Source organism: Aegilops tauschii, chromosome 6, assembly GCF_002575655.3.
Source record: "Aegilops tauschii subsp. strangulata cultivar AL8/78 chromosome 6, Aet v6.0, whole genome shotgun sequence".
In the NCBI taxonomy this organism is placed as follows: Eukaryota; Viridiplantae; Streptophyta; class Magnoliopsida; order Poales; family Poaceae; genus Aegilops; species Aegilops tauschii.
Genome location: NC_053040.3, coordinates 268,727,742 through 268,755,707, shown reverse-complemented (window position 1 = coordinate 268,755,707; position 27,966 = coordinate 268,727,742).

Genomic DNA, 27,966 nt, shown 5'->3' with positions numbered 1-27,966 from the left:
GCCTGCCTTTTATCCATTCGCCTTATAAATAAGCCGAGGGTTCTCTTTCACTTTTCCCCCTCGTGCCTCTTCGCGTCGTCTTCTTCCTCGCGCCGACCGACCTTTAAGCTCTGCCGCTGCCGTCGTCCTTCGCCTCCGCCTCAACAACGGCCGCTGCATCAACCTGACCGTACCAGAGAAACACGGCGATCCTCCGCGGCTTCCCCAGCACCAGTAAGTTCCTTTTCTCCTTACCCCAGATCCACCATTAGGGTTCGGTGTTCCTCATAGCTTTTCAAAATTCTTGAAGCTGTTCTTCCTTGTTCCTCTTCAGTAATACCGATGGCTAGTTAGATCTGAGTCTTCTAGTGCCCTTGTAGTTTAAACTCCTTTTTTCCTTTGTTAAGAGACCTGCTTTATATCAAACTCATCTGGCTTTACTGAACCCTTTGAGCACTTGGAATTAGGTCATAATATATTTTGATTTTCCACCGCACGGCACATCTGAAATTATCATACCAATCCGTGAAACTTGTTTTCCTTTACTTACACATCTTTAGAATTGTATCTTCAATACCAGATTAGGCGGTTTAATCCCATATAAAAATGATGACCCAGTAGATACCATTAGTCCCCTGTTGAACCGCCAATGCATTCATCATTGTACTGTCTCCATTGTCAGACTCCGGTTTACAAATAACAAACTCTGGTTTAACAATATTCTTACATCCTTATACCGCTTTATAGTTGTCCACTGTGAATCTTAAACCGGAAATAATCATGTTTCAGCTTCTCATTGCAATGGCCAAGCAAGTTTATGAGTGCAACTGGGTTCCTTCTCGAGTCACCGAAGATCAGTTAAACAAATGCGTTGCAACGGGCGCTTTAGCCAAAAAAGATGTCATCCACTGGAGGGCCCCTGGCCCGGAAAATCCTCCTACACCCAAGGACGGAGAGGTAGTCGTGTTTGCTGACCATCTGGGTCATGGTTTTAGCCCTCCCGGTTCAAAATTCTTCCGAGATGTGCTGGCTAGTTTTCAACTTCACCCTCAGGACATTGGTCCAAATTCTGTGACCAAAATCTGCCACTTCCAAGTCTTCTGTGAAGCTTATCTACAAGAGGAACCTACAGTCGAACTGTTTAGGGATTTCTTTCACTTAAACCATCGCACAGAGTTCACGGATGGACCCAATACTGAATTGGGTGGAATGGCGGTTCAGAAAAGGAAGGAAGTCACTTTCCCTCATCCCAAGCTCCACAGTCACCCCAAAGAGTGGAACCAGACCTGGTTTTATTGCAAGGATACATCTCCAACTGATGAAAACCCCATGCCGGGTTACCACCCTAAACGCCTTAGAAATACGCATCCCTTTCCTCAGAGGTTAACAGCAAAGGAAAGGGCCAACTATGCCCCTCAACTATCAAAGCTTAGAGCCTTCATGGCGAATGGTTTAACATGTGTTGACCTTGCTCGTTATTGGATAAGCTGGAGTATTCTACCCTTAAGCCGGCGCACCGGTTTGATGTGTGAGTACACTGGGAGTTTGAAGGATGCTCAATGACACATTGATATTCAGCTTACATATGCGGAAGTTACTGAGGCCGTAAACAAGATGCTGAATGAACCGGAGGCTGTGTGTGGCCAGACCGGACTAAGCCCTTTCTGCACCTTCAACAAACCGCCAGCTGTAAGAATCATATAACCTTTTTATCTTATGTTGCTTCTGTCAAAATATTCTCTGAAAGTTTGACTATTTTCTGACAGGGTGATGATCCATTCTGGAATAAGAAACCACAAGACAAACCGGCAAAACCGCAAGACAAACCGGCCAAGCCACTTCGCCCAAGGGCCAAGGTTGTTAAGAAACCTGCCAAGAAAAGGACCACTGCATCCTCCGAGCCAAATGTTGATGACAATGTGGGTAACCCGAAATCAGAGGTAGAACTTGACTCTCTTGGTTCATTTTTCGTACACCTCATTGACAATGACTATTATCAGGACGATGCTGAAGGCATTCAAGCTGATGACATAGAGGTAATCATTCTTTCCTCCGATTCAGATCCTCTGCCAACATCAAAAATCCATCGAGCAAACCGGAAAGTAAAATTTTCTCACCCCCTTGCTTACTTGGACCCAAACTTTCTTTTGAAGACGCAGCAGCACGAGGCTCGCCGCACAACCCGGCATAGCGCCCAGGTAGTTACCTCCGCCGGTTTACCGAACACTCTGGTTCGGAAACGCCGATCAGAGGTCTCTTATACCCTTGACACTTCATGCCCCAAAGCGGGTTGTTTCCGTCAGCCTCTTAACCTGTCTGATTCAAATTATCAGGGTATTTCCCACTCATCTTCTGGCGAGTCATTAGCCACAAAGCTTCCACCCCTCAAAACAGTTCTTGGGTGAGCTATACACTTGTTTTTATCCTTGATGTGTTATTTTTACATATTGTACTGATCCTCATGTTTATCTTTCTCAGCGCCAAGCCCAGACCCAGTCCAGAAGGCTCGGTTGAATAAACCGGCTGATGATAACGTGGCTGTTGAACCGGAAAAAGCTCTAGATCCGGAAGAGACCGTTGCTGATGCCATGCTTAATGATCCACCGCCTCAAGACCATGACTTGTTTACTGAACAAGTATAAATTGACACTACAAGCCACGCTGAAAAACCGACCAGCCCGGTCCATCCTGATGACAAATCGGCCAGTCCAGCTAAGGCTACCGACAAACCGCCAACTCCCGTGAAAGCTGCTGATGATAAAGAGGATGATGTCATGATTACTGGCATTGGCCATACCGCTCCTGGCAATCCTGTTGTTTTATCAAAGCATACTGCCAAGGACGAGCTCTCTGCTATTGGCAAAGGCAAATGGAATGCTGATTTGTCAAGCTATGCCCATCTCAATGCTCAAGACCTTCACTCCGGCTACTTGAACCGTCTGTACACCAGTCGTGACTATGAAGCCGGATTGGTAAATTTGATGAAAGAGCGATATGAGGTAACTAATGCTCAACTCTACTTAACTATCTCTCTTGTAAATTCCAAATATCAACTCCAGTAGTTCCCAATTGACGGTTTATGATACCAATCTGAACCGGGACTTAATAACAACTTATCATGCTTAACCTGCAGTGACCGGGCTATCTCTTTAAGATGAACCGGTATTGTAGAATGGCGATATTTTTTCTTTCACTGATGTAGCCCCCAAGGGCCGGTTTAACTTTGTAAAGATGAACCGGGACTGTTAAAGTACTTCCCAAATCAGCACTTTTGAGAAAACATACATTAGCCCCCAAGTGCCAAGAGTAATAGATGTATTGTGCTTGGGACTTGCAAAAATTTCCGAGAAAAAGCAAATATGCATTGGCCCCCAAGTATCAAGTGCATAACTCGTTATGTGCATGGTACTTCAAAGATGTAGCATCAACTCATTATACTTCTGTCTGTTATAGGCTGAACTGAGCAAAAAGGAAGCTCAAACCGCTGATCTGCAAGAGAACATCAAATCCCAGCAAGCCGAAACCGCCAAGGCAAAGGACGAGCTGACTAGCGCTTTAGCCGCTATGGAAAAGCTAAAGGAGAGTTTCAACAAAGAGCATGCAGATTGGAACACGAAAAAAACCGCTTTGCAGAAAAAAGCCGAGGACGCAGAAGCAGCTCTCAAACCGGTGGTAGATGAGCTGACTGGCGTAAAGTGGCAGATACATGCCATGACTACTGCTGTGTTCGGTAAGCATCCTTGCCTTATACTTTCAACTTATCTTTCCATGCCTTGCCGGTTTACTGAAGTTTGTAATGATGCAGGAACTCGCATCAGTCATCTGGGCTCTGATGTACTGAAGAAGCTGAAAGCTGCCTACACGCTGATAGAGCAATTGTATACCGGCGCGCAACGAATCATTTGCACTGCTTCTCACAATAAGCCGCCCTCAACGTTAATCAAGGATACCTTAGACATGCTATCTATGTTGCCTGCTCGGGTAGAAGAGCTAAAGAGATATGCTGCAAGGGCTGGCGCTTTGACTGCACTAACCCGGGCAAAAGCATGGGTGCCTGATCTTGATCCGGCGAACGTCATTAAAGGCTACCCAAGCTTAAAAGAAGACGGATCAGAATTTGGCACTAAAGATCTCCGTGCCATAAACCGGGAAGTTCATCCACTGGCTTGTCAACTTGTTGAAGAGGCTGATCTTTCATTTTACCAGGCGAGTTATGACACCAACAACAAATGGGTTGCTGCACCAACTCTTGAAGCTCAAAACCTGATCCCTCCAATCCGTAAGCACACTTATGCCCCTGACATTGAACCGTACACCCTTATAAACGACGAAGATGTGTTCCAAGCGTTAACTGGGATCGACTGGACAACTGTTGACTTCCAGCCGCTGGGTAGAGACGAAGAAGATGAACCGGTGCAAGATGATCCGCAGCCGTCAGGTCAAGCTGGTGACCAACCATAATCCGGAGGCCGGTTTAGTCGTCCACATGCTGCAATACTTGTTTGAGAAACAATTATCCTTTTGGGTACTGAAACACCTTGTAATAGGCTAGTTAAAAACACTTGGTCTGTTATGCCTTTGTGCATATTTATCTGCGACTGATGCTTGCTAATCCGCCATGCTTAAGATATGATGTTCATAATCCATAGCAATTTATTCAAGCTATCCCTGCAGATAAAAAGCTTAAAGCGCCCCGGCGGTTTACCACCGGGCGGGTCATAATGCCCAAATATATATATAACCAAGGTTTATAACCAAAGTTGTAAAAAAGATAACTATATATGGAAATACGTGATACCTGTGACCTTGAGTCAGAATGTTGGCTGACCAACTTTGTAGTTAGGGTAACAATCCTAATCCAGAGCATAAGTAACTCCTGTTATATGATGCCGGTTTACAATAAAACCGTTCCGGGTTATGATAACCACCGGTTTATTCAATACTAGTGACTTTGAGTCAAAACCAGACCAGGTTAAGAAACTCCGGGTTATAAGTGAGTACGTACTGACAACTTGTAGTTGACAGCCTAGCCGGGTTGATGAACACCGGTTTATCAAAAACATCATAAGTCTTATCAAAAGAGAGAAAAACTTGGCAAAAGCAAATGAAAACTTGTAGTCGAAGCTTTTCACGGGCTGCCAGGCCCCAAATTCGAGGCTTTTCATGGGCTGCTAGGCCACTAAGTTAAACCATTTCACAAAGCCTTTTAAGATGGTCCTCAATCCTTAACCAATCATCGTTTTAACTTGACAAGTTCAGGGTCTTATCAGAGTAACTTGTCAAAGTTCGAAGGGTCGTACCAGGTTTACCGGGGCGGAGTGACTTACTTAAATAGGCAGGCTAACCCAGGGTTTTAGGTGTATACACCAGGCTTCCAAGCCACGGCTTGATAGCCTATTACAAGTGTAGATTCTTTGTTCGTTTCGACAGCAAAGAATCCCCAAGTAACATTTTGAGCTATGCTCAGCAGGTGCCTATGTTTGAGTTGTTGTTTTGCAACACTCTCTTTGGCCACGGATTGATTTGGCTTTGAGCCGATCAAGAGGTGTGACTATGGTTCGGATACGACCAAGCCCCCAAGTGATGTTGTGGCATTGCACCAATCAAGAGGTGTAGCTATGGTTCGGATACGACCAAGCCCCCAAGTGATGTTGTATAAAGCTTTGAGAAGCTGAATCAAGGGGTAAATCGGACGCCGCTTTATAAACAGAAGCTCCATGTAACCACACATGATGTAAGAAAAACAACAGATACCCCGCTTTAGCTGAGGTTCCAGTTTATTATATTGATCATAATATATACATTGTCATAACTATGTACAAAAGTAGAGCCTATGGCTCAAGTATACTAGGGCCGAAGATGAGCGATATTCCACGGCCGGTGGGTCTCCTCCTCCGATTTACGTGAGTCTTTGCGCTCTCGAACATCGATTAAGTAGTATGACGCGTTGTGCAGATTTTTGCTAACCACAAGGGTCCTTCCCAAGGGGGGGATAACTTGTGCATATCCGTCTGATCCTGGATGAGTCGGAGCACCAAATTGCCTTCTTGAAAGGTTCTGGTTCTAACCCGGCGGCTGTGATAACGACGCAGATCTTGCTGATAAATCGCCGAACGGGCTGCTGCCATGTCACGCTCCTCATCTAACAGGTCAAGAGCTTCCTGCCGTGCCTTCTCATTGTCAGCTTCGACATATGCCGCTACACGGGGTGAGTCATGACGGATGTCACTAGGAAGAACCGCCTCCGCACCATAAACCATGAAGAAAGGCGTGTATCCCGTCGATCTGTTGGGTGTGGTCTTGATGCTCCATAACACAGAAGGTGACTCTTCAACCCAACAACCCGGCGTCCGTTGCAAAGGAACCATAAGCCGGGGTTTGATGCCTCTCAAGATCTTTTGTTTGGCCCTCTCCACTTGACCATTGGACTGGGGGTGAGCCACTGATGATATGTCAAGCTGGATGTGCTCACGTTTGACAGAACTCCTTCATGGCACCCTTTGATAGATTGGTACCATTGTCTGTTATAATGCTATGTGGAAAGCCAAACCGGAAGATCACCTTTTTGATGAATTGAACTGCCGTAGCTGCATCACACTTACTGACTGGCTCTGCCTCCACCCACTTCGTGAACTTATCAACCGCCACCAAAAGGTGGGTCTTCTTGTCCTTGGATCTCTTAAAGGGCCCAACCATATCCATCCCCCAAGTTGCAAACGGCCAAGTGATTGGAATCATCCTCAATTCTTGAGCCGGTACATGAGCGCGTCGTGAGAATTTTTGACATCCATCACACCTTTTGACCAAGTCCTCGGCATCAGCATGAGCTGTTAACCAATAAAAACCGTGACGAAACGCCTTGGCCACTAGAGATTTTGAACCGGCATGGTGACCACAATCTCCTTCGTGGATCTCACAAAAAATTTCACGACCTTCTTCGGGAGACACATAGCGTTGAAACGCCCCTGTCACACTGCAATGATGTAACTCTCCATTGATAATAGTCATGGACTTGGACCGCCGGATTATCTGCCTCGCCAAATTTCATCCTCTGGTAACTCGCCCCGGTTCATATACGCCAAATATGGAACCGTCTAATCCGGAAAAACATGAAGAGCTGCCACCAACTGAGCTTCCGGATCAGGAATAGCCAAATCCTCTTCACCAGGGAGCTTGACGGACGGATTATGCAGCACATCCAGGAAGACATTAGGTGGAACCGGTTTACGTTGGGAACCCAAGCGGCTTAAAGCGTCTGCCGCTTCATTCTTCCGCCAGTCCACATGATCCACCTGATAACCTTTGAAGTGACCTTCAACAATATCCACCTCACGATGATATGCCGCCATGAGTGGGTCATTGGAATCCCAAGTACCTGACACTTGTTGAGCCACCAGGTCCGAGTCACCGAAGCACTTAACTCGGCTTAGGTTCATCTCCTTAGCCATCCGAAGACCATGGAGTAAGGCCTCATATTCAGCTGCATTGTTAGTGCAAGGGAACATTAAACGGAGAACATAACAAAACTTATCACCTCGTGGGGAAGTTAATACGACTCCAGCCCCCGAGCCCTCCAATTGCCTGGACCCATCAAAATGAATAGTCCAATAAGTATGATCCAGCTTCTCTTCTGGTGCTTGTAATTCTGTCTAATCATTGATGAAATCCACAAGTGCCTGAGATTTGATCACCATTCGGGGTATATATTTCAACCCGTGAGGCCCGAGCTCGATAGCCCACTTAGCAATCCGGCCAGTTGCTTCCCTGTTCTGGATGATATCCCCCAAAGGAGCAGAGTTGGCCACTATGATGGGATGACCTTGGAAATATTGCTTAAGCTTCCGGCTTGCCATGAAAACTCCATACACCAACTTCTGCCAATGCGGGTACCTCTGCTTGGACTCAATAAGTACCTCACTGCTATAGTAAACCGGCCGTTGAATCGGATATTCCTTTCCGGCCTCCTTGCATTCCACCACAATAGCCACGCTAACAGCCCGGGCATTAGCTACCACATATAGCAACAATGGCTCTTTGTCAACCGGAGCAGCGAGAACCGGCGGATTAGCCAGCTGCCGCTTTAAGTCCTCAAATGCTTCATTAGCGGCGTCACTAAAGATGAAGTTATCCGTTTTCTTCAGCATTTGATACAAAGGGATGGCCTTCTCACCAAGGCGACTGATAAACCGGTTCAACGCGGCAATCCGGCCTGCCAGGCGCTGAACATCATTGATACACTTCGGTTTGGCCAAAGAGGTGATGGCTTTGATCTTTCCGGATTAGCTTCAATGCCCCTGTTAGACACCAAAAAGCCCAAGAGCTTGCCTGCCGATACACCAAAAACACACTTGGCCGGATTAAGCATCATTTTATAAACCCGTAGGTTACCAAAGGTCTCCTTCAAGTCATCTATCAACGTCTCCTTCTGTCTAGATTTTACCACAATATCGTCCACATAAGCATGAACATTGCGGCCGATCTGATCATGAAGACAATTCTGCACACAACGCTGATACGTCGCCTGGGCACTCTTGGGCACAAAGGGCATAGACACATAACAGAAGGCTCCAAAAGGAGTTATGAAAGCTATCTTCTCTTGGTCCTTAACTGCCATTTGATCTGATGATAACCAGAATATGCATCCAGAAAGCTCAAACGCTCGCAACCCGCCGTAGCATCAATGATTTGATCAATACGCGGGAGAGGAAAAGGATCTGCTGGGCAAGCCTTGTTGGGATCTGTATAGTCCACACACATACGCCAAGTGCCATTTTTCTTAAGTACTAGCACCGGATTAGCCAACCACTTAGGATGAAACACTACAACGATAAAACCAGCCGCCAAGAGCCTGGCTACCTCCTCACCAATAGCTTTGCGCCTTTCTTCATTGAACCGGAGAAGAAATTGCTTGACCGGTTTAAATTTGGGATCCACATTAAGTGTGTGCTCAGCGAGTTCTCTCGGTACACCTGGCATGTCAGAAGGCTTCCACGCAAAGATGCCCCGATTCTCACGGATGAACTCGATGAACGCGCTTTCCTATTTCGGATCCAATTTAGCGCTGATGCTAAACTTCTTGGACGAATCGCCGGGCACGAAGTCAACAAGCTTTGTCTCATCAGCCAATTTAAAATTCAGGGGTGGATCATGCTCTATAGTTGGTTTCTTCAATGAAGTCATATCTGCCGGATCAACATTGTCTTTATAAAACTTCAACTCTTCTGTTGCACAAACCGACTCTGCATAAGCCACATCACCTTCTTCACACTCCAAAGCGATCTTGCGGCTCCCATTTACTGTTATAGTTCCCTTGTGACCCGGCATCTTGAGCTGCAGATAGACATAACAAGGCCGAGCCATAAACTTAGCATAAGCTGGCCGTCCAAATAGGGCATGATACGGGCTTTTGATTTTCACCACTTCAAAGGTCAATGTTTCTGATCTCGAGTCATGCTCATCTCCGGAAGCCACCTCCAGAGCTATTTTACCAACAGGATATGCCGATTTACCAGGCACCACACCATGGAACACCGTATTGGACGGTTTAAGATTTTTATCTGTTAACCCCATGCGACGGAAGGTTTCATAATAAAGGATATTGATACTACTCCCCGCATCCATGAGTACCTTAGTGAACTTATAACCTGCCACCTGAGGCGCCACCACCAGTGCCAGATGACCCGGATTGTCCACCCGGGGTGGATGATCCTCTCTACTCCACACGATCGGCTGCTCAGACCAGCGCAAGTAACGGGGCACTACTGGTTCAACGGAGTTCACTGCCCTCTTATGAAGCTTCTGATCACGCTTGCATAAGCTAGTGGTGAAGACATGATACTGCCCACTATTCAGGTGCTTTGGGTTGCTCTGATAACTCGACTGCTGTTGTTGCTGCTGATTGCCCTAATGATTATAACCTCCTTGGTTGCCTTGATTGCCTTGATTGTTATGTCCACGCTGATTACCGTGGAAGCCTGAACCGGAATTGCCTCCACCATAACCCGGCCCAGGAGATCCGGAGCCTGAACCGCCACCCGGTCCATGATCATACCGAGAGAGATCAGAAATTTTGAACTCCTGCATGATATAACAATCCTTCCAGAGGTGCGTGGACGGTGTCTCCTTCGTTCCGTGCTTTGGGCAAGGCTGGTTCAATAGATAAGATAGGCCGTCCGGGTTAGGGCTTGGCCCTCCAACACGCTGGGGCGGTTTACCCTTACGCCGCTGGCCTTTGTCATGTGTGTTGGAATTAGCCACAAAGTCTAAGCTGTGGTCCGCCTTACGCTTGCCGCCGTTTCCATGACCCGCCGGGTTATGCTGCTGCCCCTTGGCGTTGCCGCTCCTCTTTCCCTTCCCTGTCTTATCATCGTCAGACTCGGGATCCTTGGTACTATCAGAGTCGGCATACTTCACCAGAGCGGCCATGAGAGTTCCCATGTCATTACAATGACGTTTGAGCCGTCCCAACTTCAACTTCAGGGGTTCAAACCGGCAATTGCCTTCCAATGTTAAAACTGCGGTATCAGCGTTGATGCGGTCCGATGAATGCAAAAGCTTCGAAACCCGGCGCACCCAACGGGTTGTTGATTCTCCTTCCTCCTGGACACAGGCAGCTAAGTCCACAATCGACATGGGCTGCTTGCGTGTATCCTTGAAATTCTGGATAAACTGGGCTCTCAACTCAGCCCATGACATAATAGAATTAGCCGGTAAGCTCTTCAGCCAAGTGCGGGCCGTCCCCTCTAGCATCATGGTGATGTAATTAGCACACGCCACATCGTCCACATCCAGCATCTCCATGGCCATCTCATAGCTTTCGACCCATGTCTCAGGGGATAAATCGGCGGTGTAATTCGGCACTTTGCGCGGGCCTTTGAAATCCTTGGGCAGGCGCACGTTGCGCAGCGCCGGGACGAGGCACGACACTCCCAAAGAGCTGGAAGTAACTCCTGGTTCCACCAATGTGGTTGGATGAACCGGAGTAAGTTGGCGGGCCTCGTGCTGTGCTACTAACTTGGCGTCTCGACGAGCTCGAGCGCGATCCACCACATCTTGAGCATCACCGCCACCACCCGCCGGGTTATGGCCACGGGGCGGATCATGGTTTCGCGCATTGCTTGACACGGCCGGTTCATCCATACGCCTGCTGTAGCTCCGGCTTGGGCGGGGAGTAGAATGGATCCTCTCACGACTATACGAGTAAGCCTGCTGCTGAACCAAAGCTGTCTGAAGAAGCTCCCTAGCCCGTTGCGTCTCGACTGCCACCGGAGACTCGCCTTCGATCGGGAGGGCCGCCAGTCGTGAAGCGGCAGCGACAATGTTGTCCATCGGGTTAGAGTAATGAACCGGTGGTGTTGGGACATGCTGTGTCACAATGTTGTTCTGATGAGGCGGATCCATCAAACGTGGCTGAACCGATGCCTCCGCTCCAGGTGCCTCCGCCCGGTTTACCACCGGTGGATTACTAGTCCCTGCTCCTGGGGTATTAAAGAGGCTCCTAGCTTCATAAACCGGCGGCAGGCGAGATCGGTACCTCCTCTTCAGGACATCGTTCGACGCACTCTGATCCAGCATAAGCCGGTAAGCCTGTGCATCCAATGCGGCCCGTTCTGCAGCCATCCTGGTATCCTCAGCTGCCAAGTCGCCTTTGGCCTGGGTGATTTGATATTTCACCTTCGCGATTTCCGCATTATATGCGTCTTGGTCCGCCGGGTTAACCTCCGCCATCCGCGTTGCCAAAGCGTCAAATAAATCAGATAGAACCTGAGCCGGCGGTTGCACAGGGCCTCCTGCCCCAGTCGCTGTCGCTGCTGTTGATCCGGAAATCATCCCCGCTGCGGTCGAAGAGTGGAGCGCTGGTTGTGTACCGACCATGAAGATCGCAACCCGGTTTGGTAGATCAAAGGGGTCTGGAATACTGTCGCCATCGGAACAGCCCCAATCCGGCCATCTTGCAACTGATACAACGACTCCGTCTCTCCGGTCGATGACTCGTCGCCGGAATAAACGACGGTTTCACCACCAGATTCCGATCTATCCTCAGATTCTCCTCCGTGGATGACTCCCACGAAGGCACGCTTCATGACAGGCTTAACCCGGGCAGGTCTCGCACGCTGAGCCGTTTCGACGAGGTCGGTGCAGATGTCCGGCTCAGGGCCCGGTTCGCCGATCTTGCCAATGAACACGTGTATGCCGCCGAAGGGGACCCGGTACCCGTACTCGATTGAGCCGGCCTCGGGGCCCCAGCCTGCATCGTCGATGTAGAGCTTGCCGCGACGACTCTTGGTCATCCGGCCCATAGCGTAGCCCTTGAGTCCTTGAAAGCTGCCCTCTAAGAACTCGAAACCATCGAACGATAGCCCCACGGTGGGCGCCAACTGTCGTGGTTTTGTCACGGTAGATGTCCTAGGGAAAGGACTTATCGTGGAGCCATCGCGACAGGTTAGCTTAAAGGGGTTAAAGCAGACAAGGGACGCATAGAGTTTATACTGGTTCGGCCCCTTGTGGTGAAGGTAAAAGCCTACGATCCAGTTGTTGTGGGATTGCTTGGGTTTCGATGACCAGGGAGCGAATACGCTTTGCCTGAGTCTCGAGTTGTCGTCTGTCTTCTGAACCGCCGCCGGGTCGTCCCCTTATATACACGGGTCGACGCCCGTCGGTTTACAGAATCCCAAGGCCGGCTCATAAACATGTCCGGCTCGGTCTCTGCTCTTTCTATCTTACAACACAAGTTTACATATTAATGTCGGTTTATGTCTACAGGCCTTAAACCGGCTTTGGGCCCTGGGCCTTCATAAAGCGTCACCATCCTTATCTTCATGGGCTTCAGGTACAATGAACCGTTATGGGGTTAACCCAGCCTCTCCTGGCCGGTTTACGCCCGGTAGTAATATCCCCAACAGCCGGTCTTTAATTTGTTAGAGTAATGTTTAGGTCAGCTAGCTCTCTTTAATTGCTGAACTTGCTCGATTAAGAAGTTAGTCTCCTTTGTGCACCCAAATTATGCAATGACGTGGATGACCACTGTAACCAGGGAAATTCGAACCAAAATTTTTGACGTTCAAACTCAACATACACGGGTTAAGCTATCTGAATCATTTGTGATGTTCACATATCATACACAGTTCTGAATAAGGGACCGTGTCCGATGACACCTTGCGCGCCAGTTTTTTGGCTGAAGCGATTCCAAATTTTTGGCTTTCGCCGAAATATCTACCTCCCCGCCCCCCTTACTAAAAGCCACATTTCCCCCTTTCCGCCTTCCTTTCCAAGTTGAAACCTTCACTCCTTGCTTGCAGCGCCGCCGCCTCCTCGCCGGCGACCCTCCCTCACGCTCCTCGGCCTCCTTTCCAAATTGTGGGTGCATTCTGTTATTTTATACCATGTGAGGAATAAATTGAATTTGACTGTAGTAAATACATGAGAAACAAATACAATTGCTACAATTGGCTGTAGTTAACTGTTTGGTTAACTGTCTGATCTTCTATTAGGAGTATGTTATATTATGCAATGCGGTGCTCAGTTAATGTTTGGTTCATTTGTTGTGGTGTTTAGTTAACTACTTGGTTCAATGTTATATTGTGCAATGTGGTTCTTAGTTAATGTTTGGTTCATTTGTTGTGGTGATTAGTTAACTGCTTGGTTCAATTCTACAATGCAATGTCCAATTGTCGTGGGTAGAATTTTGTATTGTTGTGCATGTGAGGAATAAATCGAATTTGGCTGCACTTAATACATGAGAAATATATACAAGTGCTATATTTCCTAGTTCTTAATCATGCTTGGTTTGGATAAATGGGTTTTCCTTGTGGCTTGAATTAATCTAATGAATCTGCAATGTGATTATTTTTCATCAACACATTTTACTGATAGCATGCGAACCCTTACTTAAGCTGATGACTAACTACCTTATATGTGTTGCAGGGAAACAATGGAAAGCACTGAGGTTTACAATCGAGGTTAGCACGTGCATAGTCCGTTGTCTAATAGCACATTATTGTGCAATTGCAAGAACCATTCTAATATTTAGGTTTTAAACAATTTGGTCTTGCACATGTAGGTCCTGCTGTCAGAGGTTTTGACCCACTGTTCGACCCTTTTGCATATGGGGAAATGAGTTGTCCATGAGTATCAGTCAAGTCAAGAAACTCAGAAAGATTGTTAGGATAAAGAAATTAGCGACAAAAAACAACAAGATCTTTGTCTGCACAATGAAGAAGACATCAGTTCACTACAGGATGGTACTAACTATTATACCTTGCCTTTTTTTATTTCTTTGCCCCATTTCCAATATAGAGAAGATATTTATGCACATCCTTGTTTTTAGGCCTTTCCAAAGCAGTTCACTGATGATTACCTCTCAAACCACCTGTATGGTCAGGAGGCGAGGAAGGTATTCATACAACACCCACGGTTCAATATTGAAGTGTTCCTAAAGAGGACGAAGGATGGACGGTCAATCATCCACAGGCACTGGCCTAAAGTTACAAAGACCTTCAACATCAATGAAGGCTCAATATTCGTCTTCTGCTTTAGTAGTTTGCCAGATGAGATACATCTGTCTATGTACCATCTATGATGCTAATTTCAAAAGGTTATAGATGTTGCATGTGAAAGTTGGTCCTGGTGTAGTTGTGTAATGGGGTAGCTGAGTGCTGAAGCTATATGATGTTGTACTCTGATGTATTTTAATTATGAAAATGAAATATATTGTGTGCTTAATATGAACTATCAATTAGATTAATAAATGGATTATGAATAATCGGATAATTAGCCTGCTAGTGGCGAATTAGCCTGCTAATTGGGTTTTGATATTGCAAACGGTTGTTAAAAAATACCGTGGGCGATGACCTCAGGCAACGCACACAGTTTCTAGGAATAAACCGTGTTGGCTCAATGAACAACCACACATGACTTTCTCTTGAAAACTGTTTGCGTTAGGCCACCTTGCGCAAACGTTTACCACATGAAAACTGTGTGATGGACAGCCTTTGCCACACAGTTTCTTCCACGGACCGTGTGTGATATATTCAATAATGCAAGCGATTTAACAGGAAAAATTGTGTGTGATGTACCTGTGAACGGAAACGTTTTCCTTCGAGCGACTGTGTGGGATGTACATACAAACGGAAACGTTTAGCGGGGACTGACTGTGTGGGATGTACTTGCGACCAGAAACAATTTCACCGTATAATTGTATTTTTTAGCTCTATTGTACGTACTTCCGTATTTGAGCGCTCGCCGGTCGCACACGACCTCATTTTGCCGAACGTGTGTGCCAGGAGGGCATATCCCCGACGGTTTCTGGGTCATGTGGGAAGGACCCCCTATCACCTACACTCACTTGGCGAAGGTTCCAGATGCCATCGCGGAAAGGGGTTTTAAACCGTTTGTTTAGGAGCTCGTTGTACTAGTGTATGTATATAAAGGGACGACCCAGCGGCGGTTTAGGGACAAAAAAAGAACAGATGGAGAACTAGGTCAAGCGTATTCGCTCCCTGGTAATCGAAACCCAAGCAATACCACCTCAAACTGGACTAGGCCTTTACCTTCACAGTAAGGGGCCAAACCAGTATAAACTCCTATGTCCTTTGTCCCGTTTGACCCCTTTAAGCTAACCTAGTTGTGATGGCTCCACGACTAAGTCCTTCTGCTAGGACATCTGCCATGACAATTCCATGACAGTTGGCGCCCACCGTAGGGCTATCGCACGGTGGTTTTGAGTTCTTGAGGGGCAACTTCGAAGGGTTCAAGGGATATGCTGTGGGCCGGATGACTAAGAGTGGTCGTGGCAAGCCCTACATCGACGACGCAGGCTGGGGCCCCGAGGCCGGCTCGATCGAGTACGGGTACCGGGTCCCCTTCGGCGGAATCCATGTCTTCATCGGCAAAATGGGCGAACCGGGCCCTGAGCCGGACATCTGCACCGACATCATCGAGACGGCTCAGCGTGCACAACCCGCCCGGGTTCAACCCGCCGTGAAGCGCGCCTTCGTTGGATTCATCCATGGGGCAGAATTTGGGGAAGGATCCGTGTCTGGCGGTGAGACGGCCATCTAATCTGATGGTGAATCATCCACGAGCGAGACTAATTCAATGTATCAGCTGCAAGAAGGCCGGCTTGGGGGTCGTTCCGATGGTGACAGTATTCCGGACCCCTATGAGCCGCCGAATAGGGTCGCAATTTTCATGGCCGGTACACAGCCAGGGCAGAATTCTACGACTGCAGCATCAATGATTTCCGGGTCAGCAACGGCAATGGCGGCCAGGGCAGGAGGCCCTGTGCGCCTGCCGGCTCAGGTCTTGTCCGACTTATTGGACACTTTGACAACATTGTTAACAGGAGATTTAACCCGGCAAATCAAGCTCATCATAACGTGGAAGTTGCGAAGCTACGAGACGAGATAGCTCAAGCCAAGGAAGATCTGGCGGCTGAGAATGCTAGGATGACTGCGGAACGGGATGCTCTGGATGTTCAGGCGCAACGAATTCAGGCAGAGTCCTTCCAGCTCACATTGGATCATCAAACGAAGTCATGAGGAGGAGACATCGAAGTCATTTACCTCCGGTTTACGAGGCGAGGAACCTCTTCAAGAAACCTGGTGCAGGGACCAGTGACCCGCCAGTGGTAAACCGGACGGTTGAAGCGCCTTGGGGTGGAGCGCCGGTTCAGCCACGAGTCATGGGCTCTCCTCGTATGAACAATACCCCGCCTCAGCATGTTTTGACGACGCCGGGTCATTATTCCAACTCCCTGGAAAATATGATTGCTGCGGCAACATGATTGGCAGCTCTGCCAGTTGAAGGCCAGTCTCCAACGGCGGTTGAAACACGGAGGGCCCGAGAACTTCTTCAGACAACATTGGAGCAGCAAGAGGCTTATTCCTATAGTCGTGAGCGGATTCACTCAACCCCTCGTCCAAGCCGGAGTTACAGCCGGCACATTGATTCACCAGCGGTTTCAAGTACGGAGCAGCGCCGTAACCAGCCCTGTGGACATGGCCCGGCGCATGGAGGAGCCAATTCCCAGACTTTGGTGGATCAGGGCAGAGCGCGAAGGGAGGCCGAGCTAGCGGCTCATCAACACGCCCCGGCTTACGCGATGAATTCGGTGGAGGCAGGCATGATCTCGAGAACCTTGGTTGTACCGTGTTTGGTGGCGGCTCTACGTAACGAGCGTCTGCCTAAGGATTTCAAGGGTCCTTGTAAGGTGCCTAATTACACAGCAGATCAGCCCCCTGAAGCTTGGGTGGAGAGTTATGAGATGGCCATGGAGATGCTAGAGGTCAGTGAAGCTGCATGCGCTAAGTATTTCACCATGATGTTGGAAGGGCCGGCTCGTACTTGGTTGAAGGGGCTGCCTGCCAACTCCATTGGGTCATGGGCGGAGCCGAATGCCCGTTTAATTCAAAATTTCAAAGATACGTGCAAGCAGCCTATGTCAATCATGGATTTTGTCTCTTGTGTTCAAGATGAGGGCGAGTCAACAACCAGTTGGGTGCGATGGGTCTCAACTATCATACACTCATCGGATAGTATCAACGTCGGCTGAACAGTTTTAATGTTGGAGAAAAATTGCCGTTTCATCCCTCTCAAACAGAAACTTGGGCGGCTTAAGAGCCATTGTAGTGACATGGGGGAGCTCATGGCGGCCCTTGTCAAGTATGCCGACTCTGATGGTACCAAGGACGCCGAGTCTGATGATGAAAGGACAGGCAAGGGAAAGAAGAGTAGCGGCATGAAAGGGCAGCAACGCAACCCGACCAGTCAGGGTGGCAATGGTAAACGCAGGGCTGAAGGGAATCTAGACTTCGTGGCCAACACTGGTGCGCGGAATAATTACCAGCGTCGCGAGGGGAGGCCGGCTCAGTCTGGAGGGGGAGAACTCGACCTCGAAGTAGTAGTGAACCAGCCGTGTCCGAGGCACGGAACAAAGGAGAGGCCATCTAAACATTTGTGGAAGGATTGTTTTTATCATGAAGAAATTCAGAGATTCTCATCTTTTCTAGCACAACCATGGCCCGAATGGCGGTTCAGGGTCCGGCCCTCATGGTCCGGGTCATGGAGGCGGTGGTTCAAGCTCCGGTTTTCAAAACCAAGGCCATCAGGGTGGTTACAACCAACAGAATAGTCGGGGGAGTCAGCAGCAGCAGTCTGGTTATCAGAGTGACCCGAAGCAATTGAATAGTGGGCAGTACCACGTCTTCACCACTAGCTTATGTAAGCGGGATCAGAATCTTCATAAAAGGGCAGTGAACGCTGTTGAGCCGGCGGTGCCCCGTTATTTGCGATGGTCTGAACACCCCATTCTCTAGAGTCGTGAAGATCACCCACCCGGTTGACAATCTGGGTCACTTGGCGCTGTTGGTGGCGCCTCAGGTTGGAGGATACAAATTCACTACGGTGCTCATGGATGGAGGCAGCAACATCAATATCCTTTACTATGAAACTTTTCACCGCATGGGATTGACCGACAAAAACCTTAAGTCGTCGAACACTATTTTTCATGGTGTGGTGCCTGGTAAGTCGGCATATCCAGTCGGTAAAATATCTTTGGAAGTTGCTCTTGGAGATGAGTATGATTCCAGATATGAGACGTTGACCTTTGAAGTGGTTAAAATCAAGAGCCCTTATCATGCTCTGTTCGGGCGGCCGGCTTACGCTAAATTCATGGCGAGGCCTTGTTATGTTTACTTACAGCTTAAGATGTCGGGTCACAAAGGCACCATCACAGTGCATGGGAGTCGCAAGGTAGCCCTGGAGTGTGAAGAAGGCGATGTTGCTTATGCTGAGTCTGCTTGTGCAACAGAGGAGCTGAAATTTTACAAGGATAATGTTGACCCGGCGGATATGACATCTTTGAAGAAGCCAACCACAGAGCATGATCCCTTGTTGAAGTTTAAGTCGGCAGATGACACTAAGTTAGTTGACTTTGTTCCTGGCGACTCATCCAAGCAGTTCAACATCAGTGCTAATCTGGATCCAAAATAGGAAAGCGCACTCATCGAGTTCATCCGTGAGAATAGGGACATCTTTGCATGGAAGCCTTCAGACATGCTAGGTCTACCGAGGGAACTCGCTGAGCACACTCTCAATATTGATCCAAAGTTTATACCGGTCAAGCAATTCCTTCGCCGTTTTAATGAAGAGAGGCGTAAGGCTATTGGTGAGGAGGTTGCCCGGCTCTTGGCGGCTGGTTTCATTGTTGAAGTTTTTCATCCTGAGTGGTTGGCTAACCCGGTGCTGGTGCTTAAGAAAAACGGCACCTGGCGCATGTGTGTGGATTATACGGACTTAAACAAGGCTTGTCCATCTGAACCCTTTGCTCTCCCCCGTATTGATCAGATTATCGATGGTACGTCGGGTTGTGAGCGTTTGAGCTTTTTGGATTCTTATTCTGGTTATCATCAGATCAAGATGGCAGTTAAGGACCAGGAGAAGACAGCTTTCATCACTCCATTTGGAGCCTTCTGCTATGTGTCTATGCCTTTTGGGCTCAAGAGCGCCCAGGCAACTTGCCAACGGTGTGTGCAAAATTGCCTTCATAATCAAATCGTGTGTAATGTTCATGCTTATGTGGATGATATTGTGGTGAAGTCCAGGAAGAAGGCGACCCTGATTGATGATTTGAAGGAGACCTTTGACAATCTCCGGGTTTATAAGATGATGCTTAACCCGGCGAAGCGTGTTTTTGATGTACCAGCTGGTAAGCTTTTGGGTTTTCTGGTTTCAGAACGGGGTATTGAAGCTAACCTGGAGAAGAGAAAGGCTATCACCTCTCTGGCCAAGCCGGCGTGTATTAATGATGTTCAACATTTGGTGGGCCGTATTGCAGCCCTAAGTCGGTTCATAAGTCGGTTGGGTGAGAAGGCTATCCCTCTGTACCAGATGATGAAGAAGAAAAATCACTTTGTCTGGAATGACGCTGCTGATCAGGCATTTGAGGCCTTGAAGAAACAATTGGCTGAGCCACCGATTCTTGCTGCTCCTATTGATAAGGAGCCTTTATTGTTATATATGGCTGCCAATAGCCGAGCGGTTAGTGTAGCCACTGTGGTGGAAAGGAAGGAGTCAGGGAAGGAGCATCCGGTTCAACGACCGGTTTACTACATCAGTGAGGTGCTTATTGAGTCCAAACAGAGGTATCCACATTGGCAGAAGCTTCTATATGGGGTTTTTCATGGCTAGCCGGAAGCTTAAGCAGTATTTTCTGGTTCATCCTATCACTGTGGTTAGTTCTGCCCCTTTAGGGGATATCATTCAAAATAGAGAAGCCATAGGTCGGGTAGCCAAATAGGCCATTGAGCTTGGACCTCATGGTTTAAAGTATATGCCTCGTACAACCATCATGTCTCAAGCACTTGTGGATTTTATCAATGATTGGACAGAGTTGCAGATGCCTGAGGAGAAGCCGGATAACACTTATTGGACTATTCATTTTCATGGAACTAGGCAGTTGGAGGGCTCGGGGGCTGGAGTCGTCTTGACTTCCCCACGAGGTGATAAATTTTCTTATGTTCTCCGGTTGATGTTCCCTTGTACTAATAATGTAGCTGAGTATGAAGCCTTGCTCCATGGTCTTCGGATGGCTAAGGAGATAAACTTAAGCCGGGTGAGGTGTTTTGGCGACTCAGATCTAGTGGCTCAGCAAGTTTCTCGTACTTGGGATTCCAAGGATCCACTCATGGTGGCTTATCGTTGAGAGGTTGATGCTATTGCGGGTCACTTCAAGGGTTCTCAAGTTGAACATGTTGATCGCAGGAAAAATGAGGCGGCTGATGCTTTGAGCCGGCTAGGGTCTTAGCGTAAGCCGGTGCCACCTAACACTTCCTTGGATATTCTGCATAACCCTTCTTCCAAATTGCCTACAGAGGAGGATCTTGCTATTCCTGACCCGGAAGCACAACTGGTGGCGGCTCTTCATGCTATTCCTGATTGGACAGTTCTGTATTTGGCTTATATCACTGGAGCGAGTTACCTGAGGATGAAACTTTGGCTAGGCAGATAACCCGGCGGTCTAAGTCAATGTCTATTGTTAACGGAGAGTTGCATCATCCAGTGTCACAGGAGCGTTTCAACATTGCGTTTGTCCTGAAGAAGGCTGCGGAATTTTATGGGAGATCCATGAAGGAGATTGTTGTCATCATGCCGGCTCTAAGTATCTCGTAGCCAAGGTGTTTCGTCATGGATTTTATTGGCTGACGGCTCATGCTGATGCAGAAGACCTGGTCAGTAAATGTGACGGTTGTCAGAAGTTTGCACGACGAGCTCATGTGCTGGCTCAAGAATTGAGGATGATTCCAATTGCTTGGCCTTTTGCAGTCTGGTGGCTTGATATGGTTGGGCCTTTCAAAATGTCCAAGGATAAAAAGACCCACCTCCCAGTGGTGGTTGATAAGTTTACAAAGTGGGTTGAAGCAGAGCCGGTTAGTAAGTGTGACGCGGCGACAGTGGTTCAATTCATCAAAAAGGTGATTTTCCATTTTGGCTTTCCCCACAGCATTATAACTGATAATGGCACTAATCTATCCAAAGGTGATTTGAAAGAATTTTGTCAACGAGAGCATATTCGACTTGACGTGCCCTAAGTGGCTCACTCCCAATCCAATGGTCAAGCTGAGCGAGCTAATCAAGAGATTCTGCGAGGCATCAAGCCCCGGCTTATGGTCCCTTTGCATAGGACGCCGGGTTGTTGGGTGGAGGAGTTACCCTCAGTATTATGGAGTATCAATACTAATCCCAACAGATCTACGGGTTACACACCTTTCTTCATGGTTTACGGAGCGGAGGCGGTTCTCCCTAGTGACATCTGTCACGATTCGCCCCGTGTGGTGGCTTATGTTGAAGCTGATAATAAAAAGCATGTCAGGATGCTCTTGATCTGTTGGATGAGGAGCGTGACCTTGCGGCGGCTCGTTCAGCGATTTACCAGCAAGATCTGCGTCGTTATTACAGCTGCCGTGTTAAAACCAGAACCTTTCAAGAAGGCGACTTGGTGCTCCGTCTTATCCAGGATCAGACTGATATGCACAAACTATCCCCGCCTTGGGAAGGGCCTTTTGTGGTCAACAAGAATCTGAACAATGGGTCATACTATCTTATCGATGTTCGAGACCACAAGGACTCACGCACGTCAGAGGAGGAGACCTGTCGGCCGTGGAATATTGCTCATCTTCGGCCTTATTACACCTGAGTCACTGGCTCTCGTGATGTATAATTTTTGACGATGTATATATTATAATGAGTATAATAAAGCCGGCATCCATGATAATTCAGGGCCTCTATCATTTCATTTCTTCGAAATTGAGTCTTTATTGTCATCTCACATGATCACTTAAGAGGCTTAAAGGCCCGAATTACAGGGACCAAAGAGAGTTTGATGCACAGAACAACTCAAACATAGGTACCCGTCGAGCATAATTCAAGAAACATATCACTTGGGAGCTTCCTGTTCAATGAACATAGCTGAAACTACCCTCTTGATTGGCATGGATGCCAGGTGGATTCACCAAAAATCCGGGTTATCCGGCCTGTATCCAAGATGCTCTTTGACCAGGTAATCCTAGATGACCCGCCCTGTTCTTAAACAAGGCAATCCCTTAAATGAGACACTGAACTTGTTAAGGTTAAGACATCGATTGGGTCATGAAAGAGCCGGCTTACAGAACGCAAGGAGAAGCTCAGGCTAATAAGCCGCCTTCCTTGAAACTTGGTTAAACCGGCCTGTTTTGCACGATGCTACTCCGACCCCGCCATACTCTCGATAAGTCAATCTTTTGAAGACCCTGAACCTATCCAGGTTAAAATGTCGATTGGGTCATGTGAGAGCCGGCTCATAGAAAGCGTCGATACTCCTGCAGCTATCATGCTAGTTTCATTGAAGAATATATTTTGGTTCGGCGGCCTATGAAAGCCTCGTGTTTTTTTGAGTTTTTTAGTTTTATTGGGATTTATATCGTTTCTTCTTTTTCTTACCATATAATTTTCACAAGTCAGGCCACGCAGCCCTGATTATGTCTCATATTTGAGCAATTTTTGGGATTTTCTAACCCCCCTAATAGCAGACTATAAGTCGTCAGGGAATAATGATAATATATTCAGAGTACAATACTCCACGACAGGGATGCTACCCCCTGTGGTGTTTGGCGTTACAAGCAGGACGTGGAATTCTCAATATATGGGTCATAACCTTTATTACACAGATTTGCTTAAACCGACAGTGTAAGCAAATATCATAGAACAAAGAAGCTCAATCCGCCTTACATGATGATATCATACGCATAAGTGGCATATTTTCAACTGGCGGATCAACAGCGTTATGTAACACAAAACGTGCACGATGGCATGGCAGATCACAAGTTTAAACTAGCCTATTACTAGGCATCTGATGGCCCAAGGAGAATAAGTGTTTTGGGAGCCGTCAACACAGCAAAGTATTTCTGGTTAATAAACATCAGCTTATGATTGATGGCGGGTTGAAGCCTCCGGGTCTGCCTGCACCTCCTCTTCATCTTCAGCTCCATGGTTATCCACCAGCTGGAAGTCAGACGTAGCCCAGTTGATACGGGTCAACGCTCTAAATACAGCTTCATCGTCAATGAGGTTTGATGAATTAATGTCAGGAGCGAAGGTGTGCTTACGAGTCGGCGGGATGAGATCTGTTGGCTCATGAACCGGCGCACTAACTTTCTTATTGTCAGCGTCAGAAGCCACCTGGTATGAGGATAGGCTGGTTTCATTAGCCAGCTTGCTTGTTAAAGGACGCATGGCTCTTGCTATTTCCACAAAATCGTCAGCACTGAAGCTAGATCCGTCTTCTTTGACACTGGGGCAGCCGTTGGCCAAATCTTCCGGGTCAAGATCGGCTTGCCATGCCTTTGCTCGGCTCAAGGCAGTCAAAGCGCCGGCTCTAGTAGCTCCCCGTTTTAAGTCATCAATTCTTCTTGGCAGCACGGATAACTGTTTCAGTGTATCCTGGATAAGGGTGGAGGGTTTTTTCTTGTGCAACATAGAAGCAATGGCTCGTTGGGCACCAGTATATAACTGTTCTACAAGAGTGTAGACAGCCTTAAGCCAGACGCGCATGTCTGAGCCCAACTTAGCGCTTCGCGAACCTATATCAGCAAAAGTTGTGAGTAAGCCGACAGATGTTTCTACTATGGTTCATAAGGTAAAAAGGAGACATGTTTTTTCTACTTACCAAAGATGGCCGACGACATGATATTAATTTGTTGCTTTAGGCCGGATAACTCTTCAGTCATCGGCTTAAGGGCCGATTCAGCATCCTCAGCTCTCTTCAGCAGAGCTGCCTTTTCCGTTTCCCAGCCATCTTTTTCAGTGTTCAAGTGTTGCTTGAGCTGCTCAATGTTTTCTAAAGCAGTCTTCAATTCTGACTTGGCCTTGGATGTTTCAGATTTGTTGAGTCTTTATATTGGCCTTCAGATCATTGAGCTGCGAGTCCTTCCCAGAAAGTTTAGCCTATGATACAAACATAGACAGAATATGGTGAGTGTTGCTAAAGTCCCAAGCATAATACAAGTATAATACTTGGCACTTGGGGGCTAATGCATATTTGCTCTTAAGAAAACTTTTGAAGTCCCAAGCACAATACAAGTATAATACTTGGCACTTGCGGGCTAATGTATGTTGCTCTTTTAAGATGTGATCTATTTTGCATTGGCTGACCCAGACAAATGATGTGATCTATTTTGGCTGACCCGGACAAATGATGTGATCTATTTTGCAAAGGCTACAGGTTGGATTGTTGATTTCAAACAAGATGATTAGTCTCGGCTTATTCATGACTGATTAAGCCGGCCCTTGGGGGCTACAGAAGCAAAAGTGATCTCTTAATACTTAAAGTCCCGGCTTAATATATTCATTAAACTGTCCCTTGAGGGCTACACATGAAAAATTGAAGTGCTGGCGTTATAAGTCCCGGTTCATATTGAAAGCAACTTGGGGGCTACAGGATTTTCTCTATGCCACTATTGAAGTTTATGGTACATTCTATTCTATCATATCCAATAAACTTGGCGGCTAAGGGAAGTATGTTCATGCAAAAAGGAATTGCAGCATTTACCTCATAGCACTCCTTCACTAGGTTTACTAACCCGGCTTCAAAATCACGGCTGGTATATAGATGATTCAAATAGCCAGAATGGATGTCTTGGGCATTGAAATGGGTGTATCTCTCCAAGTCAACTTTCCACCTACCTTTATCTTCAGCAGAAATTTCTTCTTTGGCGCTGTGCTTAGATAAGACAGTTGGTTGACCCGGGGCTGTGAATCCAAACCTAGTAACAACAACATCATCAGTCTTCTCTTCTGCCGGCTTAGTAGGACTGGCCAGTTTGATGGGACTAACCGGATCAGTGTTGGACGGGTTAACATTCATTTGATCAATGTCAATATGGTGGTCTTCTGGTGCCGAATCATCAACAATGTGATCAGCAATTGGGTGAGAAAGTTCCGGTTGTTGTTGCTCCGGCTTAGACAGGATGACGTCATTGGCTAGCTTATTCAGCTTGGCCTTCTTGCTGGGTTTAGCCTAGCCCCGGCAAATAAGAAGTGTGGAGAGGTCAGTATAAGGATCAGATGTAAGGTTTGAATAATTAAGCATATTCTTACCCAGGTACAGTCTTGTAACTAGGATTTGAGTTCCCGTTGACTAGCCAGAGGACGAATGAGAAGTCCCCTGATAGTTTGAATCAGACGGGTTAAGAGGTTGTCGGAAATAACCCGCCTTGGGATAATGTATATCAGAAATATGTAAGACCTCTGGGCGGCGTTTGCGAGCCGGTGCATCGGGTAAGCCGGAAGAAGTAATTACACCACCGCTATGACGGGTGGTGCGGCGAGCCTCATGTTGCTATTTCTTCAAAAGAAAGTTGGGATCCAAGTGAGCTAGAGGGTGAGAAAAGCTTACTTTCCGGTTTGCTTGTCGGGTTTTCTGTGTTGGCAGAGGTTCTGAGCCGGAGGAAAGAATAATTACCTCTGCGTTGCCTGCACGGCTGGCTTCAGCGTCGTCCTAATAACAATCATTGTCATTGAGATGTACAAAAAATGAACCAAGAGAGTCAAGTTCTACCTCTGACTCATCATCATCATGGTCATTATCAATATTTGAACCCACGGGTTCAATGATCTTCTTCTTGGCAGGCTTTTTGATGGCTTTAGTCTTGTTACGAGCCGGCTTGGCCGGCTTATCTTGTGGTTTCTTCTTCCAAAATGGCGAGTCAGCCTGTTGAGGTTAAAAAGATCATGAGCGAGCATAATTATGGAAAATACTGATGAACCGGAAGATGCACAACTTACAGCTGGTGCCTTGTTGATGGTGCTAAAAGGACTAAGTCCTGTTTTGCTGCACTCTTTTAAAGGTTCGTTCGGTAATTTCTTGGTGGCTTCATTGATTTATGCATCAGACGGTTGGATGTCATAATGGCGCTGGGGATCTTTCACATTGCCAGTATAATCACACATTAAGCCGGGGCCACATCTTAATGGCAAGATGCTCCAGGACTCCCAGCACCGGACAAGGTCAACGCCGGTTAAACCATTGGCCATAAGGGCTCTGAGCTTTGAAAATAATGGTGCATATTTGGCCCAATCCTTGGCACTAAGCAGTGTGGTGAGTGGATGTGTGTTGCTAAGCCGTTGATCGCGATAACCCGGTAAGGGTTTTTTGTCGGCTCGAGATGTGTCTTGACAGTAGAACCAAGTCCGGTTCCAGTCTTTAGGGTGGCATGGCGGCTTAGCATAGGGAAAGCTGACGTCTTTCCTCTTTTGAATTGAAACCCCACCAAGCTCGGTGTTGGGTCCGTCAACAAACTCAGTCTGGCAGTTTCAATAGTAGATCTCCCTGAATAAGTCAACTGTGGGCTCCTCTTGAAGATAAGCTTCGTAGAACACTTGAAAATTGCAAATGTTGGACATGGAGTTGGGTCCAATATCTTGAGGGTGAAGTTGGAGGAAATGAAGCACATCACGGAAGAACTTCGAGCCGGGTGGGCTGAACCCCCGGCTCAGGTGATCAGCAAAAACAATCACTTCTCCGTCCTTGGGTTTGGGAGGACATTCTTTGCCAGGGACCCTCCAGTGAATGACTTCCTTTTTGGCTAAAGAGCCGGTTGCAACATAGTTGTTCAATTCCTCCTCAGTAACTCGGGATGGGACCCAATTGCAAGCACTATATGTCTTGGCCATTTTTTGATGAACTGAAAGAAAGATTATGCCGGTTCAAGATTATATGATTTAGCCGGCTGGCGAGTTAATTGGTGAATAACAATGAAGCATGCATAAGTCTAAGCCAGAGGACAACATTGAAGTTATAAACATGAGCTATTGGCGGCTTAAGAGGGGACTAATGGTACCTGGCGGGTTACGGTTTTTGAAATTAAGTCGCCCACACAGTTATTGAAGTACAGATCAGAGAAAGGGAAAATTGCTAAGTGTTGAAAAATAGGTTTTGCAGATTGATACTATAATTTCGGATCTGCGGCACTTCAGATAATGGAAAAATATCTAGACCTAAATGACAGTGCTTGAGCAGTTCATATATCCAGATCGGATTTTTTATGTGAAAGGAGATACCCTAGTAACGAAAATAAGTGCTACAACTACCACCGCAGTGCAGGAGAAGTTTCAAGTTGAATCCAAATCACAAGATCACAAGAGCGGACATGAACTCCGACGAACTCGCTTGAAACCCTAAGAGATCTGCAGGAAAAGGAAAGAGGAGAACTTATGGAGCTGTCGAACAACGGAGGAGCGCTGATGAATTCAAGTCAAATCAGGTTGATGAAGCGTCCGCTGTTGAGGTAGTGGTGAAGGTCGACGGTGGCGGCGAAGCTTGGGCACTGAGACGACACGAGGAAGAAGAAAGAGATGAAGAGGCAAGGGGTGAAAGTGAAAGGGACCCCTGGCCCTATTTATAAGGCTGGAAAGATAAGTGGCAGGCGCGGGAATCGAGGAGGTTAGAAAATGGAT